Below are 20,966 nucleotides of genomic sequence, written 5' to 3'. Positions count from 1 at the left end.
TGCTTGAGTGTTTGTAGGATCAAGGCCTAGCTATTTACAAACTGCCAATTTAAAAATGAAGACTAAAACTGTAAAATCCTCTTAGCTAAAACACTGCAGATCAGAGTTTTTCTGCTAGACTATTAAGATTGCTGAAGCTCGTTCTTTATTAGTACATGTCAGAGGGTCATGGGTCCTTTAAAGGGAGATGAGTCTCAGTCTCACCTGTAACACGGCCAACTTGTCTCTCCAGGTGGGGACATTGAAAATCATGTGACTGGTGGGTCATGGGACCTAGTTCAGTCTCTTGGGGAGATAAGGAAGAGGCCTGGGGAGAGACTTGAGGCAGGTAGGCCTGGGAGTGGGAGCTAGAAAGCTCTTGCAAGGGACCCTGAGACCCCAGGGGAGAAAAGACTCTAGGTAGGTAGTGCTGGGAGTGGCCTTCCAAGGCAAGGAGTGGTCCTGGGGATGGCTTGATGAAGAGTGGGGGAGAACAAATAAATGAATCTTAATATATGCATTTTTTATTTGGACTTTGAGGACTCTAGTTTGGAACTGTTTATGATGATAAACCAGCCCAAGTCAGGGTGTTTTTTGGCTATGAGATAGCCTTTGTGAGATTAGTTAGGAGACCTGAGGAGAGGGAAGCAGAAGCAGGAATGCTGAAGGGCTGCCCCCAGCCATGAGAGGGTGCTCTGGAGGCAGCCATCCTGTAACAATCCATAATTCTTTCTTCAAAATTACTCCTCCTCCTCGTACTTAGGAATCTGAAGGGACAGGTTGATATAATGGCCCATTTTTGAGTTGACAAGACTATTTTTCTGTTAACTGTGTGTGGCAGATAGAAAAGTTGAGACATTTACAGCTCTCTGAGAAGAATCATCATTGTTATTCTCTGATTGCCAATGCTGGAGAAATCCCTTCATCAGGTATTATTCACTCCTTCACCAGAACACAAGTTCTGTGCAGTGTGCACAGGTTCCCAAGTTATACAGAAGGAACCCCAAAACCATGAGGTACTGTTCACTAAACCCTTTCTCCCTCAATGACTTCCTAGTGCAGTCCAATCAGTGTGCTGTCCCCTGTTTATTTTGATGTTACACTGAATTGATTTTACCCAGCTCCCAAAATTCCAGTTAGGTACAGATCTGTAGAATGAAAAGGCTGAGCAGTGCTTGTAGAAGCTCTCAGGGGAAAGCTGGAATTTTGGTAGTCTGGGAACAGTTAAGGATTTTGCCACTCAATGGGAGCATGGTTTCATCTTTGACACAAGGAGACAGGTAAACCACTCAGCACTGAGGAGGGAAATGCATCTCCTATTTCCTTCTCTATTTTTGGACAAAGTTAGAGGTGATGCCATGTCAAAATGTGCCCTGCATGAAAACAGGCCCTTTTTGCTACTCAGCATATACAAATTTCTTTGACCATCTCTAGCAAGATGTGACTTGGAGAACTGAGGTTTCAATGAGGCCACCTGTCTTCTTCCCTCTGTTTCAGTGAGTGTTTCATTTTCCCAAAAAGAACAGGAGTACTTGTGGCACCTTAGAGACTAACAAATTTATTAGAGCATAAGCTTTCGTGGGCTACAACCCACTTCTTCGGATGCATATAGAGTGAAACATATATTGAGGAGATATATATACACACACATACAGAGAGCATGAACAGGTGGGAGTTGTCTTACCAACTCTGAGAGGCCAATTAAGTAACTCTGAAACCTGTCATTTTCCCAAGTACACTGAATCAGTCCAGGGATTCTACATTTAATACATAAGATTGAAGATGTGGGTGAAATTCTCAGGAATCCCCTTGCATCCAGACCTCAGGCTCTCTTGTCCATGCCATGGAAACCAAACTTTACCTGGACTCTGGTTATATGACATAAATGGGGCAGGGGGGAGAAGGGAGGGAGGACAGGGGAAGAAATGTTGGACAAGGAGATCAACAGGTCTACAGGAAAATGTGCCCAAAAGAACTGTTCAATAAATTGAACGAGAAGCTGGATATGAGTCAACAGTGTGCTCTTGTTGCCAAGAAGGCTAACGGCATTTTGGGCTGTATAAGTAGGGGCATTGCCAGCAGATCGAGGAACGTGATCGTTCCCCTTTATTCGACATTGGTGAGGCCTCATCTGGAGTACTGTGTCCAGTTTGGGGCCCCACACTACAAGAAGGATGTGGAAAAATTGGAAAGAGTCCAGCGGAGGGCAACAAAAATGATTAGGGGTCTGGAGCACATGACTTATAAGGAGAGGCTGAGGGAACTGGGATAGTTTAGTCTCCAGAAGAGAAGAATGAGGGGGGATTTGATAGCTGCTTTCAACTACCTGAATGGGGGTTCCAAAGAGGATGGAGCTCGGCTGTTCTCAGTGGTGGCAGATGACAGAACAAGGAGCAATGGTCTCAAGTTGCAGTGGGGGAGGTCTAGGTTGGATATTAGGAAACACTATTTCACTAAGAGGGTGGTGAAGCACTGGAATGCGTTACCTAGGGAGGTGGTGGAATCTCCTTCCTTGGAGGTTTTTAAGGCCTGGCTTGACAAAGCCCTGGCTGGGATGATTAAGTTGGGAATTGGTCCTGCTTTGAGCAGGGGGTTGGACTAGATGACCTCCTGAGGTCCCTTCCAACCCTGATATTCTATGATTCTATGATTCTATGAAATTCTGAATTTTGAAACTTTTTGACAAAAAATAGAAGTTTTTACTGAAAAATGTTCTCCTTCTCTTCTACCAGGTCTAGTGCCTTCCCCTCCAGTTTTATCCCCAGTCCCAAGAAGGTCACATTTGACAGATGTGTTTAATCTACCCCATACCAATATCTACCACTATATCCAACAGTGATGAACAAGTACATTAAATGGATGTTTTCCCTAAAATTATTAGCTGTGACATACCTAACAATGTTGACACTTGAACCTAGTGAGGATACTTTAATTCTTTGCGATGAATAGTTCACACTTCACTTATAAGTAGGCTTATAGGTTGTCTGCAGTCTCAGGCAGACATCACTATATTGGTTATGATTCTGGAGCACAGTTTCACTCTGGTAGATTACATTCTTCTAATTTTACTTGCTTTTACACTTTACTCCCAAATTTGAAACAATAAATGTCCCTAACAGTTGCTTCCAACAACTTAGGTTGTCTCTGCATCCTCAGTCTTGTAGAAGTTTTTTGGCGTTCATACCCTTCATAACCAACCAGCGTTCATGTTGTGCTCGCTGTCAGTACCTGGCCCAAGCCAGGGAAGCTAATGAGCCAACCAGCAGACCAAATTCGGTGATGAACCCTGGTCATGTGCCACCTGTGGCGTGTTGTGCTAAGCAGATTCCAACTAGTAGCAACAGCATCCCTGAGAATTTGCTTTTCTTCATTGGGAGCTGTTGGCCTGGAGAATGATCTCTTTGTTGCACTCTATAAATTAACTCTTGATATCATTTACAATTACAATTAAAGAATAGAAATAGTTACAGGAGAGATTTAGAGGTTGGAGGGTCATGAGGAAGATGAACCATCACTAGATATTGCCAACAATACTTTCTAAATCCCCTTTTATGTCAGTGGAAAATGATATTTTCTGTATAGAAATAAGAAGAAAGTTAAATCATATTGAATGGAAAATAAAGACCTGTTTAATTAGCTTTCCTCATTTTTAGTGATCATGGGAAATAAAAGGTGGTGGGAGTAAAAGAGATGAAAATTCTGCAAATTCTTCAAACACGAGTGAGGAGCTGTGATAAAACCCAACTTTGAGGTATGCATTTTAAAGGGTCCTTTAATTAGCTTTTCTGGAAAGTTCACTGATGATGAGCTGGAATAATGATCCCCATATGCTAGAAAATGTCTAGTCATTAGCGCGCATGGTGGTTGAACATACTAATGTATTTGCCTTTTAAACATTTCAAGAACGGCGGCTGCTGCTGCTACTACTGGTGAGAGCAGTGCTTTGTTTCACTAAATCACATGTCGAATTTTCAAGACTGAATCATTTTCCTAGTCATACTGTAACCCTCAATTCCCAGGAGAGAGCGGCTGATCACATTTGAAATGGGAAGGGCAAAGGATATGAGGGGGAGAAGAGTTGTTTTTCTGTCTTTTTTCCCCCTGTCAGCCCTGATCCACAGAAATGTGCAGGTATCTGGAGCAATTTAATAGAACAAATGTGGTGACAGGTTGCCAGTTATCAATAAATTATTGACATAATCGCACTTCCACTAATGATTTAGTCATTACAGTTCTGTATCTTTTCAAATAGCTGTATATCTGTTTTCTAATTTAATATTCACATTTCCCTTGTGAAATAGTTAGATAAGTAGCATCCCCGTTTAACAGACAGGAAAACTGAGGTTCAGAGGTGGCGACTTGCTCGAGGACCACATGGCAAGATGGGGGCAGAGCTGAGTTCACAACAGAGGAGTTTGTGCTGCCAAGCCATAGTCTCAGTGTATCAGAGACTGGAGTATGCTGCCTCTCAAGTACTTTGCTCTAATAGGTTGGAATTTTCAAAAATGGCTCATGGAGTCAGACACCCACCTCCCATTTGAAGTTCAGTAGAACTAGGGTGCTGGACTCCCTTAGTCTGCATTGAAAAATCACAGACATACAGTGATCCAAAGATTTCAAAGCACAATATGGACACTAATGAGTTAAGACTCACAGTGTCCCTTTGCTGAAGGTCAGCATTATCTCCATTTTACCCATGGAGAAACTGTGACACTGAGAGGCTAAGTTAAGTAGCTTTCCCAGGATCACCAGCTGTGTCTGTGGCAAAGATACAAATGGAACTCATATGCTCATTTCAATGAGTGTACAGTGGCTGATGTTCCTCTCCCTACCACATGTGCCAGCCTTTCAGGAGAAAGGTGAATAGCATGCGAAGACGGCTGGGCAAGATTGAGACTTTTTTGTTTCTGGAAAATTTCAGACTTTCAGAAAGGATCTGATTGTGCTTCCTTCCCCCCCTTCATGTAAATAGTTTGCTTTAGACAATAACATTTTGAATCTATTAAATACTATATCATTTTCCCTTCCCCCTTTCCCTTTTCTCCTACTCTACTCTTTTCCTTATTTTAATCTCCATTTTGATTCTTTTTCAGTGGCCACACTTTCCCTCAAGTTAGTTTTTTTTTTTTTTTTTTTAATTCTTTCAAAAATATTTTAGGCTGCTATGTATTGTGATAGTGCCAAGGAGCCCCAGTTATGGACCAGCACTGCATTGTGCTAGGTCGGGGGGGGGGGGCAAACTATGGCCCGCAGGCCACATCCGGCCCGCGGGACCGTCCTGCCCAGCCCCTGAGTTCCTGGCCCGAGAGGCTCACCCCCGACCCCTCCCCTGCTGTCCCCCCTCGCCCACAGCCTCAGCTCACTCACTCTGCCATCGGCACAATGCTCTGGGCGGCGGGGCTGTGAGCTCCTGGGGCAGCGCAGCTGCAGAGCCCGGCCTGACCCGGTGCTCTGTGCTGCGTGGTGGCGGCGACGGTGTGGCCCGGCTCCAGCCGGATGGCGCGGCTGTAACGCTGCCAGCCACCGGTGCTCCAGGCAGCGCAGTAAGGGGGCAGGGAGCAGGGGGGGTTGGATAAAGGGCAGGGGAGTTCGGGGTGGTGGTCAGGGGGCTGGGGTGTGGATGGTGGTCGGGGGGAAAACAGGAGGTTGAATGGGGGCAGGGTCCCGGGGGGGCAGTCAGGAAGGAGGGGGGCTTGGATGGGGCAGCAGGGGGCAGTCAGAGCAGGGGTTCTGGGCGCAGTCAGGGGACAGGGAGAAGGGGTGGTTGGATGGGGCAGGGGTTCCCGGGGGGGCCATCAGGAATGACAGGAAAGGTTGGATGGAGCGGCGGGAGTCCGGGGGCGGTCAGGGAACAGGGAGCAGGGGTCTGGATGGGTCAGGGGTCCCGGGAGGGGCATCAGGGAACAGGTGGGGTTGGATGCGGCAGGAGTCCCGGGGGGGGGGGGGGCAGATAGGAGGTGGGGGCCGGGCCACGACCCCCTCCCCTGACCGGCCCTCCATACAATTTCCAAAATCCAATGCAGCCCTCAGGCCAAAAAGTTTGCCTGCCCCTGTGCTAGGCGCTGTACAAACACCTTTGAGGATCTGGGTAATTCTTCTTATTTTAAGGCAGTGGAATTAAGAGACAGTTTCTTGGGACTTCCATAGCTTTGTGGATTTCCACAGGGTGGAAGATGGACTTAGTTTTAACTGAATTGGGGGCTAAGGTATACAGTTGCTTAATAGAAGGACCTAAGTATGCTTTAGATCATCACTTCTGATCTCCAAAATTTGAAATAATTTATGCATTAATGAAGGTGACAACAGCTTCCCTGTTCACTGCTAAACAGTTTTCATTCAGCCAACCTTTAGAAAGTGTGATGTCTAGAACTGCATGTCTTCTATGGTGGACACACCAAAGAAAAAGGAGTCTAATATGGCCCAAAGTGAGCTGATTTAGCAAATAGTTCACATTCTGCTGCTGCTGCTGCCTGAAACAGGCAGATATGGAGACAATTTATTCAGCATAAATTATTGCCAGCCTTAGCTAAAATAACTTACACTGTTGAGCTTCCTCAGATGTGTAGCCAATAGGGAACTGTCTGACTACATCTGTTGTTGCACATCTTTCAGATATTTCATATACAAAATCCAGCACTGGGGATATCATGTGATTTGTGACACTCCCTGGAGACTTTTAGTCCATAAACCAATCCATCCATATATGTAGCTTTTTCATCTGTGACAGATTCAATACTGATAGTATTCTTCACTGTAATATTTAATGACAATCTTCATTTAATAATTAATCACAGAATAATTTAATACAAGTTACACTCATACTAGAGGTTGAAAAATATTCTTCATTTTACTTAACTGTTTCAGGACTCCGAGGGAAGAAAACAATAGAAATTGCTTATGCAGAACAGATGTAATACATATTGGTCAAGTCAGTCTTGTTGTTGGGCTACAGTGTATATGGGGATGTTGCAAGTTATGAACAGAATATAAAAAATTTGTGTAATCGGCTTTATAGCCTGGTGCCTCGTGTATATTTATCAAGTCTCCCCTTCTCTTTTCTTTCACTCTCCTCCCTGATTCATCGATCCTCTTCCCTGGCCCACCTCTCAAAGCATCTCTTCAAAAGCACAGCATACCCCTCTGTCCCAGCTGGACCTCATGATGGCTCCTGTGGCTTCCCCAGTGCCCCTCCCTGTTCAGCTGCAAGGCTTTCCCTGATGGTAGACACCACAACTTGTCCTTCTTGCAGCTCCTCTTGTCGTGCTGCTTTCCCAAGCCCCACAGAGCATCCAGGGGCTCTTCTTCACGCCCTTCTTTGCTTGAAGGGGGCCCTATGAGCTCTGGGATCTTTAACCCTTCCCGGGATAAGGAGCTGGGTAACGTCTGTTCCTCAGAGAAGCTTGGAGAGAGGATTGCTGGAATTGGGTTGGAGAAGGAGACTCTGGCCAGATGCCAGAAAAGGCTACATTTTGGCAAAGCAGGCGTTCCCTAGCTGAGACCTGCTCAGCCAGGGATGAAGATGGAAAAATCCTAGCTCAGAAGAAGTGGAACATGTAGGAGCCACAGGTCATCACTTCCCCTTCCCATAGACCCAGAATCCTGAAGGATTTAGTAGGGACAACTGCAGATACTAAGTCACTGGCTTTGCTATGGAAACTGAGAAGGAATGTGTAGAGCTTCCTCTAGAGATCTGACTAGGTAAGTGTCAGCTGCTCTCACCTCCTGACAGCTGCAACTTGCTTACATTAAGATCACATTTAAAATTTTCTTAGCAAGCATAAATGTAAATAACCTTGAGTCTGATTCTCCATTACCCTGCATCTTGTGTAGCATTTACATCAGTGTAAAATGGATGTAAAATGCTACCTACCAAATCAGAGTGGTAGCATTGCAGATGGTATCCCCTTCAATGGAGCTATTCCCACTGTATGCTGATGTAAATGAATGGAGAATTAGGCTGATATATTTTCAGGATTCACTTGCAAAGCAGAGCTCAGTGGAGCAGTTTCAAGCCAGCAGTTAAAAAAATGACCCTTGTGTGTCCATACTGTGCTCCACCAAATTAAAGAGATAATCTCAAAATCATCAGCAGCAGACCAATGACTTTTGGGAAGCCTGCTAGTCAATGAGCTTTCTGGTGTCCCATAAGAGTGATGAATGAGCAGCTACTTCAGGCTGTGGGAATCGCATACATAATGTAATACAATAGACATTGAAAAGATAAGAATTCTGTCTTACAAAATTTTTGTAAACAAATAATATCACTTACTGGGGGGCGAAACTCAAAAGAATTAGTAGGTCAGTGTAGGTCTTTATCTGAACTATCCAAACCTCTAAGGTTTATGCAAAAAGAATGAAACACATTGGTCAAGTCTATATTGGGCTGGGAAATCTCAGGAGACAGGTTTTCTCATAGGATTTCCACTACTTTTCACCACAGTGGAAATAAAGTGAGAACAGCTTTAATTGAGTGTTTTGTCACTTCTGCTTATAGCCCCAACCAGAGCATGTGGCATGTAGGGAAAAATAAACACCAGGAGGAAAGTGTGTGTGGTGTGTGTTTTTCTATTCTTATAGACCCAAGGCAAGATTTTCAGCTGATATAAATTGGCATAGCTTCACTGGATACAATAGAGCTACTCTGATTTATACAGGCCAGATCTTCAGCTGGTAATGTTGAATAGGAATTCAGGAATCAAGTTGTTCAGAAAAGACAGTGCAGCACTTATTAACTGCTTAGTCTTCTGGAACGATCTAGTTCACAATGAATATGCTAAAACTTAACACGAGAATTAGTCAAAGGACCTCCTGTACATTACATCAACTAATTTGCATAGTCACTCCCATCCTAGAAATTTGGTAACTATCTTTGTAGTCTCCGTTTTAGTGAACTTCAACTATAACTGACTAATTAAGCAACTCTGAGACGTATTTCAAAAACCTGACTAAAAATGATAGTTTCAAAGCTGAAAGTGTTGCCTTATGGGAATTAAGGCAACACTTTCAACTTTGAATAGCATAGTAGCTTTCTAGTCAATAGGTTTTGAAATACTTCTCAGTCGCTTAATTAGTCAGTCATAGTTTATTTTAGTCGTGTAAATAACTGGCCAGCTTTCTCAGGGCCTGGATGCTAATGTGACTCACTGCAGGCGGTTGCAGATTATGCCAGATTCTACATGATTTTGGCAACCGGAAGGAGAGTCATGCATGTAATGATTCTGCTGCTGCTCTCATAGATTCTCCCTTTCCCTTCAGAAATCAAGCTTTCACCTTTCTCTCATGCATCAGCTGCTGGCGGGGATGTTGAAAGTAAACTATGTTTTCTCTGAGACCTCACAAAATATGCCCATTGGCTTCAAAGGTGAGGTGGGTATGGCAGAAAGTGGTCACACTCCTTTCCTTGGTCCCCCCACCAATGCTCACCACTTCTTGACCTGCAGAGCTCAAACCCCTCCGAGTAAGAGGAGAAAAAGCCTCATACTAGAAAGTCATGTCTCTTCCTTTGCCTGAATGCCTAGATGTGTGCTCCCCTCTGCTTACAGATGTAGAGAAGACCATTTGGACTATTATTAATGAGTTATGGGCTTAATTCACGATACCCAGCACTTGAAATTTACCCCAGAGTTAATTTTCAAAGAAGAAATGTAAATTCAAATGATTCAGCAGCATCCTCCAACACAATAACACTTAGCACATATCTGTCGATCTCAAAATGCTATTCAAATGTGGGTACGTCATTATCTCTATTTTTATCAGCACTTGTCTAATTTATTAATACTCAAACTGGCCAGGGGCTCTCATTTCGAAGGGTTATTAGTCAATGGCAACACGATTCTATTGTGCACACACACATAAATACAATTGATTCTGTACAGTGGCTCTGAGGGCACTATTTTTCTGACTCTGATTACAGATCCACTGTCTTTTCTTTTTCTCTCCTACAAGCAGACTGACTTGTATTTTGGAGAGTTGAACAGCACTTGCTTGACCTACAGGTCTGAAATCTCTTCTGCTAGTTCTACCCTGCCAGATGCAAACAATATTAAAAAAAAATACAGAAAACTTAGGTGATTACTTCTGGATATTGAAGTTAAGATTTTTTTTCAAGCAGAATTTAAAAGTCACCTTCTGAACCTATGGCTAAGATCAGGGCTTTACTGATGTGAGAAATTATCAGAAAATATTGGAGAGGAAAAAAGAAAATGCACAGTGAGTTTTAGAATGTTTTTAAGGAGATGTGTGTTGAGATGTGCTAAGACTTTTCCATTGCACAGGAACTAATTCTAAACCAGGGATCTCAAACTCAAATCACCATGAGGGCCACATGAGGACTAGTACATTGGCCCGAGGGCCGCATCACTGACACTGTTTCATATAAAGGTACAAAAGCCCCGGCCCAGCCCCCACTCCACCCCTTCCATGAGTCCCCGCCCCTGCCCTGCCTCTTCCAATCCCTTCCCCAAAGTCCCCACCCCAACTCCGCCTCCTCCCTGCCCCTATTCCAACCCCTTCCCCAAATCCCCGCCTCTTCCCCTCCTCCTCCCCTGAGCGCGTGGCTCCCCGCTCTTCCCCCCTCCCTCCTGGAAAGCGCTAAGCGCCGCCAAACAGCTGTTTGGTGGAGAGAAGCACCTGGAGGTAGGCAGAGGAGGGGGGACGTGGCACGCTGGGGGGGAGGGGAGGCGGCGGGTGAGGGGAGCTTGGCAGCCGCAGAAAATAATTCGGGGCGGGGGGGGGAGCTTGGCGGGCCGCAGCAAATAACTCATGTTTGAGACCCCTGTTCTAAACTCTCCCCCTACCCTCAAAATGTGAACAAAATCTATTGTAAGAACAGGTATTGAATAATCCATTCTAACTTCAATGTTTACCTGTTTCAGCATGTTACCTGCTCATCAGAATACATACAAAGTAATGGGGGTGGGGGAGGGAGGGTGAAAAGAGATCTAGTCAGACAATGAAAAATACCATAAGGAAAACTAAACTTCACAATAAATATCTGTTCCTAGACCTGTTGGATCTTAGTAGTACACCAATCGAAGGAATGACTTCCTCAGCACAGATTAGGGTAACCAGATGTCCCGATTTTATAGGGACAGTCCCGATTTTTGGGTCTTTTTCTTATATAGGCTCCTATTACCCCCCACCCCGTCCCGATTTTTCACACTTGCTGTCTGGTCACTCTAGCACAGATTCTAATGAGCAGATAAATAAGGAATGAATTTCCCACCAGATCTGTTACTCAAATCTAAGCAAATACCAGACTTGTGAATACAACTGGAAGAAAGCCAACATGCACAATTTACTATAATAGACCTACAAAATCACTGTCCAGACTGAAAGGTGGGCAGCCAGTCCCCTGACAGACGATAAAGCCAGAAAGTATCACTTCTGCCACTGCAGAGACATGATAAGGGTAGGTATCAAATTATTAATATAGGAGTGACTATGCAAAATAAGATTATATAATATTAGCATGGGTGACTGTGCTAATGCCCGTGTTAAATCCTAGCTGGCCCACTGTGAACTAGATGTTTCCAGAAGCCTGGGCGGGCTTAGACTGAGTGCTTGTCCATTTACTCAAAAAAGCTGTACCATCTTTCCTGATGATTTGACTCCTGAATAGAGCTGGTTGAATTATTAATTGAAAAACTTAGCCCTATTTTCTGTTCACAAATTATTCACAAACAGCTTGAGACTTTTATGACATTTTTGTTTTATTTTGTGAACAAACATTAGCCTATGATTTGTTCATAACCTGATCACTATGAGTATTCACTATAGTTTAGACTCATGTTTGGGGAAATAGACTGTAATTTATTCTCACTACTATTTATGAGGCTTTTGCTCAACATTCCTGCAATTAAAATCTCACTTATTCAGATTTCGCCATCAAAAAGCATTATGAACTCCAATGAGGTAAATTGCTGGGCTCTATTTGGAAAACCATTGACAAGTTTTAGCTGCTTTTGCCCTGCCCTACTCCTTTTCAGGGTTAACTCAACTTCCCACAAGAAGTTACCAGTCAAGGACAAACACAGATAATAAGGGTGAGATTGGGTCTGGCTACAGCCCTGAAAAGAAGAAAATAATTAGATCTATAGCCTTCATAATCCTAAAACAGTAGTGATATGTGCAGGGCTAGCAAGACTTTGTAGACTTTGGGCAAAGACTGGCAGACAGAACATACTAAGTAGAGAGAAGAAATTTTCTGATCAAAAATTTTCTAATGAAAAATTGGCTTTTCTTTATGGGGGGTAGATTAAAAAGTTCTGCGTATAATTTTCTTCTGAAAAACTTTTTTCCTCCAAAAAACAAACAAAACTTTGTTTTACTGAAAAGTTTTTGGTTGCTTTCAGTCTTGCCTAGGAAAATAATGTTTTATGAAAGTCTTCCAATCTCCAAAGTTTTAATCTTGTAATCTGCATAAGTTTAGTGGAGATTTTTATGCTATAGCTTTGTTTAGCTTCACTGTAAGAAATACACTGGGAAGACGGAATATCATCAGACTCTCTTACCCACATATCTTTGTCTTTCTAGTAAACTGTAGAGGTGTTTTGTTTTTTTATTAGGGGCTAGAAAACTCTTTGTACTCTAACTACAGGATAGTCTTTCACTCTAATAATACCAGTTCAAATCAAGCCCAGATCCATAGTAACAAAAGGCATCCGATTGCTGCCTGCCAATCTATGAAGTATAAAACAAGATGGCTATTTCTTATTCCTATTTCTTATGGACAAGTGTCCATGGCACAAAACCCACCACCACTGTTCGCCCCAATAGTTGGCCTGAGTAATGAAGCCAAGGACCTGAGTCATGGAGACTGAACTACCCTTTTGCCCCAGGTGAAGACTGAGGCTAGGTCTACACTACCCGCCTGAATCGGCGGGTAGAAATCGATCTCTTGGGGATCGACTTATCGCGTCTCGTCAGGACGCGACAATTGATCCCCGAATCGACGCGCTTACTCCACCAGCGGAGGTGGGAGTAAGCGCCGTCGACTGGGAGCCGCGGCAGTCGATTTTGCCGCCGTCCTCACAACAGGGTAAGTCGGATCTGATACGTCGAATTCAGCTACGCTATTCGCGTAGCTGAATTTGCGTATCTTAAATCGACCCCTCCCTGTAGTGAGGATGTAGCCTGAGTCACATCGACAAGGCAATGAGAAGCTTGTCCTGCTGCTACCTTTGTTATACCTGTTCTGGGCACTGGGGAGTTCAGCCTCCAGTGCCATTGCTCCAGGAAACTGCATAAGAAATTAAGTCATAAAGATAATTATTTTATGATTTAATGCCCATTTTAACTGGCTGTAGAGAATTTGTCATGTTAACTTGTTCTTGTTATTCAATAAGATAGGTAAGCTTGGGCCTCATTTTAAACACAGGCTTGAAGTTAGGCACATGCTGAATTGAGGCTTAGAGGAGCAATTTTAAAATCATGCACTCTGTTAATCTTTTTGCAAAGGAGTATGTAAATGTCTTGCTCATTTGAGGAAATAATGCCCCTTCTTGGGTAAACATCTTTGTTTTGAAGGAACAAACTTACTGTGGTGTAACAATATCTATCCTCTTAAATATTTTTAGGGCACTTGTTTCTGTGGAATCGGAGTGCTGAGTACAATAACTAAGACTTGCATAATATACCAAGATCCTATAATTTTAAATGAGAACCACATTATGCATCTAGTTTAAATTGAAAGTTACAGTAAGAAGAGTAGAACCTTGCAGTACATTTAGAAGTTGAGCTAGATATTGACTCCAAACGGTATTAAAGTTAAAACAAAACAAAGTTCTGTTTATTACAGATTTTAGACCTTGATAGGTTATAAGCTTGTGGAGGAAAAAAATGATATAATAAAAACAAGCAACATCAATAGAGTATAGAGCAAGAGCCACCTGCCACTCTGCTAGCTGCAGTAGGCGTAAGGTACAAAAAAGAAATGATTGACATCGGCATACAAACATACACCCTGACTAGACATAGCAATATAGTTCAACTGCAGAGTTATAGCCAGTGATGAGATGAAAGAATACAGGCTTTAAAAGTAAAACGCTTTGTGAACATAAACTCTCATATATTGTAGTGAGTCTCATAGGATCAACAGTCTGTTCACCACCCCTTCTTGGCTCTCCATTTCACACAGATCCATATCTGCAGTCACCAGACAGGTTCAAACAAGGTCAGAGTGTCTGGCTTCTTGGCAGGAGTGATCCTCTCTGCAAACAATAGATGGAGTCCAGGTGCAGAAGATATACTTTACAGATATGCCCTCCATCAGGCTTGTAATGTTTTCCATAGCTAGTGCGGTATATCCCAGGTTGTATTATGTCTCCTGCTGATCAGAAATGGGAGCTGATGATGACCAGTTGCCAAGAGAAGAAACTTAATTGGAGTGCACAAAAATTAATGTGCTCTCTAAAAACATAGCAAGAATGTCAGAATTACAGCCAGCTGCCCAGAGGAGAGGTCTTAAACACCCAGCCTGTGGATTGGAACTTAAAATCTTTGTGAGCCACATGGTGCACCGAGACTGAAAACTTACATACGTACTTTTTTTTTATAAGCATATTTCCAACCCTCCTGGTTATGATGTTGACCATTTAAATGTGAGATGAGGGTAATTGATGCCTTCCTGAGTCTGCAGAGAGTCTGAATAATGGCTCTGGAGGAAATTTACCCTCCCCCCCCCGTTAATTTCACTATTGTGTTAACTCTAAAGCCTAATAACACTTATGTGTTATCATTAACTATTTAAACACTGATCCTTTTATCAGATGGGATAGGAAACCGGGAAGAAGTGAAGCCCTTGGCAGTAAAAGTGGGAGTTGCCGGTGGGAAGGAAATGCAGAGGGAAGAAAGGAGGGGGTTGAAATAAAGACAGGCCAGGGAAAAGAGAAATAGAGAGAGGAGGGTGGGTGGAAAGAAGAGAAACAAAGGGCAAAAATAGTTGATGCATATTTTCCCACTGAGTGATGGTCAATATGACCTAACAAATGCTGCTGATAATGAAAAGTTTAGTTACTACATACAGGCCATATTCCAACTTTGGTCTGTCTGCACCTCTCTCATTGACATCAGAGTGAGTGTTCTACTCTAGCCTGAGGGTGGCATGGAGTCCACAACCCATAGTTAACTCTGTATGTCTTTAAGTTTGACACCTAGGGTCTCTACGGCCTTCAGAAACTTCCTTCATCTTATAATATTTTAGGTTAATTTAAGGCTCCTGAAAGTCCAGGGCTCACTGAACAGGCTTGTGTAGGCATATGTTGTGCAAGGTTCTCCACTTCAGATGGAAAATAATTTTTCAATCATTAATTCCTGTTACAAGTAAAGTTTGATTTGACGCTGTTGACTTCCTGTGAACATTCAAGTGTTTGAACTTTATTTGTGGAAATACCCACAAAAAGCAAATCTTTAGCTTGAGCAGTTGCTGAAAGCAAACTTCAATTTTTATAATTTAACATGAAATTGCAAAATTAGCAATCCTTCTTGTGTTGGCCAGTTGCATGCCATAATTCACATTGTTCTGTTTCTGTGGCTTGACTGGATGACTTATGCAATTAATCAACATGGATCAAATTCTGAACTGGATATTTGATTGCAAAATTTGCACTATGTGCTATGTTGGTTAGTTACATACATTTCCCAGTAAGGGATCAAAAACAGTACTATGTGGCCTACCAAGCATATATTCAGTTGCATTATGTAATTCCAGTCTCTTGAATATCAAGAATTGTTTGCTGGTAAAATTTTCAGATGATTATTTGCAATGCCTGGTCAACAATAAATATGCTCCAGAATTTTGTGATCCATTTGTGGGCAGTGCCTTTACTGACCAATTCTACTATCTGCAGTTCTGGGGATCCCTTGAGCAGTGTTTATCAGCTGTGCCTAAATCTGCGATATCTTTATCATGTACAGAAATGGAGAGTAGGCTGAGCCCAGCAAGCTGACTTTCTCTTGAGACAGAATTGGAAACCATATCTCCTCTGTCACTGAAGCCTGCTCCTCCGCTTCATACTATACTTAACTGATCCCTGGAAGGACCTACCTCTAGGGCACTGGAAACAAATGTACCAGAAATCTGTTCTTCCCAGCCTACCATAGTTTTGCCATCAGGCATTAGATATATCAGGAATCATTTTATTTAATTTTTGAGGTGTGAGAACCAAATAAGCTATATAAAAATTTATGTTGTGTCTCAAGATTTCCAATCGAGATTGAAATATGTCTGGTTAAGTTCCAAATAAATTGACTTCTCCAGAGTTTTCTGTGAATCTTTCTCCCAGGCTAGTATATGATTGAGTTTTATAGGTTTAACATTGTGAAGTAACACAGTTAGAGACAGAGTTGAGACATCTGCCCAGACCCTAGGCATATGTATTGTATCAAGATCAGTGAGGGGGATCACCACAGAGGTCTTATTTATGGCTCAGCTTTATCTGTAATTATTGATTAAAATGGTGCCTAAGCAATATCAAAAGTGGATTGAGTGTAGTAGAGGAAAAGAGCCATGGTTGCATCCAGTATTTGTGAGTAGCCTATGCTTTCCAGCATGTGCATGACAACTATGGATTATTATATTCAGGCAATACCTCTAGGTTAATCACGGGAGGGGAGAGGAATGTCCACACTTAAGCTTTTGGGTCACTTTTCCCAAATTTTAATTTAATGTAGGATGAAGGGGTTTATGAATCCAATCAACTGAGTGACCACTTCCACCCCACCCCAAAAAAGATAAGAGTATCTTAATTTAAATGGACTAACATTCTTGTAACAAGCCTTCATGCTTGCACTGGAGGTAATTGTACCAACCACCAAAGAATTCCAGGTCTGGCATAACCTTCTTGCTTTTCCTAGAATCTATGCACAACAGAAATGTATTGAGATAGTGCTTTCTTCCTAGTTGCTTACTGCAGTGCAAACCTGGTGAAGTACTGGAGCACTTTATCTGGAATAATTATGGATTGCATGTGAGATTGGTTTTTTTTTTTTTGCAAACAAACCCAAAACAAACAAAAAAACCCAACCAAAAAACCCTAACATTCATTCTGAGAATGTTTGTTTGTGTGCCCCAGTTTAGTTGCACTGGGGTGCTTCTGTTCATTATGACTGACAGTACACCCTTACTATAACGAACCCCATAGGATCCAAGCCATATGTTTATTATAGCCAGGGGTTTGTTATAGCAAAAGAGACCTGCCGCGGGGCTCGAGGTGGGATCCAGGGACTGCATTCATTATATCTGAAGGTTTGTTGTTATGAAGGACGTTATCAGGGCCGGCCAGAGGATTCAGGGGGCCTGGGGCAAAGCAATGTCGGGGGCCCCTTCCATAAAAAAAAAGTTGCAATACTATAGTAACATGTATTTGGAAATGTAAAAAATAACCAGTGAAATACATTTTTAATAATTTGAAAATACACGAAATATGTTATTTAAAAACATTAAATGCTTTAATGGTATGTATACATTTGCAGTTACATAATGGGCTGTCGCTGGGTGATGGTGATGGTTGGTGCCAATGGGCTCTCGCTGCCTGGGGATGGCGCTGCTGTTGCCCAGGGCTGGGTGGGGAGCTGGGCTCTGGGTCGGGGGGTGCCCAGCTCACAGGGGCTGTGCTCAGAGCTGGGGGTCAGGGCTGTGGGGGGATGGGGTCGGGGGGTGCCCAGCTCAGAGGGAGTTGGGCTCGGAGCTCGGGGTCAGGGCTGTGGGGGATGGGGTCGGGAGTGCCCGGCTCAGAGGGGCTGGGCTCGGAGCTAGGGGTCAGGGCTGTGGGGGGATGGGGTCAGGGGGTGCCGGGCTCAGAGGGGCTGGGCTCGGAGCTGGGGGTCAGGGCTGTGGGGGGAGTGGGGTCGGGGGGTGTCTGGCTCAGAGGGGCTGTGCTCAGAACTGGGGGACAGGGCTGTGGGGGAAGTGGGATCAGGGGGGTGTCCGGCTCAGAGGGGCTGGGCTCGGAGCTGGGGGTCTCTCAGAGGGGCTGGGCTCAGAGCTGGGGGTCAGGGCTGTGGGGGGGAGTGGGGTCAGGGGGGTGTCTGTCTCGGAGCTGGGGGTCAGGGCTGTGGGGAGGGGTCAGGGGGGGTCTGGCTCAGAGGGGCTTACCATGCTGCTTACTCCCGCCTCTCCCCTCTCCCGGAGCCTCAGCGCACCGCGTCCAGGAGCGGCCCTGGACAGCGCTGCAGCTGCTTGGCTCCACGGGGCCTGAGATCCTGCTGCTCAGACCGGAGCCCCGCCCCCATACTATGCGGCTCTGAGCGGGAGGAGCTCAGGTCACGCCACTGCAGCGCTGTCCAGGGCCGCTCCTGGACGCAGCGCGCTGAGGCGCCGGGGGATGGGGGAAGGCGAAGGCGGAGGTGGGGGGAGCCTCCGACATTCTCGTGGGGGCCCCTGCGGGGCCTGGGGCAAATTGCCCCACTTGCCCCCCCTTTGAGCGGCCCTGGACGTTATAGCGAGGGTGTACTGTATTTATAGTGTGCGCTAAGTCTTCTATGGTGGCTTTATTTTATACACAGAAGAGAAGGACCTGCTTCAATGAGGATACAATTGAATTTAGGTAAAGACAATACACAGGATAACAGTTCAAATGCAAGAGGGCTACATCCTCAGCATAGGGATTTGTCATGTCTTTCCTGATTGTGGGAATTAGACACATTGCCGAGACTCAGGCATAAAAACTCTTGAAATTCCTTGGTATTTCCTTACCTAAAAATGTAACTGTCTCTTTTCACTTAAAGGGGTAAAAGTATCAGCAGCTCTGGAACCAGTTCTCTTGGCAGGTTCACTGGCAGCACTTCTGTTTAGTCACAGTTTATTTGGAAACCTGACAGCTGAAAAAACACTGACATCCAGAAGAACTCGTAGTAATCGTAAAGCATTATCAATGCTTTCTGCAATGGAGTCCAGAAATGTTTAAAGGAGTTCCATAATGGGTGTGAATATCACAGTATCACACGGGTAGCTCCTGTCATGTGTCACATCCAAGTATAACTGAGTCAGAATTGATAACTGAGTCAGAATTATTAAAGCGGTCAATCATTACAAAGCACTGGGAGTTATCCGAATCAGGTGATTAAAATATCCTTTAAAATCCACGATGTAGTGAAACAGTTCCTAGGAAGGGATACTCCACCTGGCCAACTGCTTTTTCTCCATCTAGTGACAAAAGCAAGAATGGAAGATGGGCAAAGGGACTACAGCAGCTTTTAACTGTGATCTGATAGCTGTCTGCCTTCCCCTCCCCTGAAGTTCTGCTCACCATTTAGTAGGTCTATGGCAGAACCGTCACTTGTTTTCATACTGTGGTTAAGGGATGTTATGGGGCAATCTGATTTGTATAGCTCATGTTTTTTATTTTCTGGGATGCTTTGCTTAATCTTTTGTGACTCTTCTTTTTTTTTAGTACATGTGATAGGAACTGAACTGAAAGCATAGAACCCCCTAGATCTCTATTCTTCCTTTGGAAATGTAGGGTCTGGGTAATGGCTGTGCAAGCTCCTCCACATTGTCCTTTTGATAGGCTTTGTGTTCTGGACCCGAATAGCTTACTTCTGTTGGGTCTTGTCTTCACTGGGAGAGGGAGGGGATGGATGTGTATTAACTCAAGTTAGCTAATTTCAGGTAAAATCCAGCTCAAATTAAGAACACACCTCTTCTCCTAGTAAAGATGCAGCCTTGGTGAGAAGGTGTCTTTGTTTCCATTCCCACTCAATGCTTTCCCTCCTATAAGACTGCAAATAAGAGTATTTGTTGTGGGGCTGACTATGTGATATGGACACTTCTCTGGTCAGAATTGAGCTAAAACCACCGTATTTCAAATAGGCCACTGTGCAGCTATCCAATGAAAAGGATTCAGTAACTACCAGAAATGCTCTGCTTTACTTTGATTGCTGATATTGTTTTGGTTTTGAAACTCTGTGAATGTTTGTGTGTGGTGGGGGTGACAGGTGTAGTTCTAGAGTGGATGACTAAAATACATGGGCAAGTAAAATGCTGAGGAGAAAGAATTCGTTTCTTAATCTGATTTGCTAATAATTCGTTTATATAGCAGTTATGAGACATTTCTACAACTATATATCTGAGCATAGTGGCAGATACTATTACTTCCTCTCCTCACCCCATGTTAAAAAAAGCCCTTAATTACTTGATGGCTCAAGACTTGGTGGGTGACTCATGCTATGAGGCAGATGCTCACAGTACATAATGGAGCAGTTGTAAACATTTAATAACTTCCTTCTATGCCCCCGTTTGCCAAAGATTTACTAGGTAATTTAAAGGAAAATAATTAAGATTTTGCACACACAAAAATAGCACTTGCAGCTAATTATGTAAGTATATCACTTCTAACACTGGAACACTATTACCATTATCAAAGAATAGTGTTTGAATTGTGACAGATAATCCTCCACTCCCATGTTACACTTATACATGTGGGAACTACTTGTCTAGGTTTTGACAGCAGGAAAAAAGCGTATAGAGCCCATGCTCTTTCCAAGTCTTGTCTATAAGGGGTTTCATGTCAGCTTTGTTCCCTCCAGAGTTTTTGTTAATTAAAACATAATGGGGAGTGAAAATTCTCTCATAATATTAATGGGACTGACAGAGCTTGGTGGTCCAGCAGTCCAAGGAAGAAACTTGATCGTCTCTGAGGGGCAATGGAAAGATGGGCCTCATTACATAGACTCCAGTACGTGGTCCTATAATTTCTGTAGCATGTAATGATTTAACAGGCACAAATGCCTAGCCAACCCCTAGAAAGTGTCTGAAAGATTAGTCACAATCAGCTTGAAGTGGCACAAAAATCTATCTGTTTTCTGAAGTAGTGGCTCCATTCTGACCTATTATATTCTACAACTGAATTAAAACCTCCCGCCAGACCAGGATGTCTTGCTAAGATCTTAAAATATGTAACTGTTTAGAAATGCCTGTGGATTTGGGATATTAGAATAAGTCCTACAAAGGTGAATTGCTAGAGATAGGTCAGGTAAAACAGCCAGTG

Source organism: Emys orbicularis, chromosome 3, assembly GCF_028017835.1.
Source record: "Emys orbicularis isolate rEmyOrb1 chromosome 3, rEmyOrb1.hap1, whole genome shotgun sequence".
NCBI lineage: Eukaryota > Metazoa > Chordata > Testudines > Emydidae > Emys > Emys orbicularis.
Note: the sequence above shows the minus strand (reverse complement) of the source record.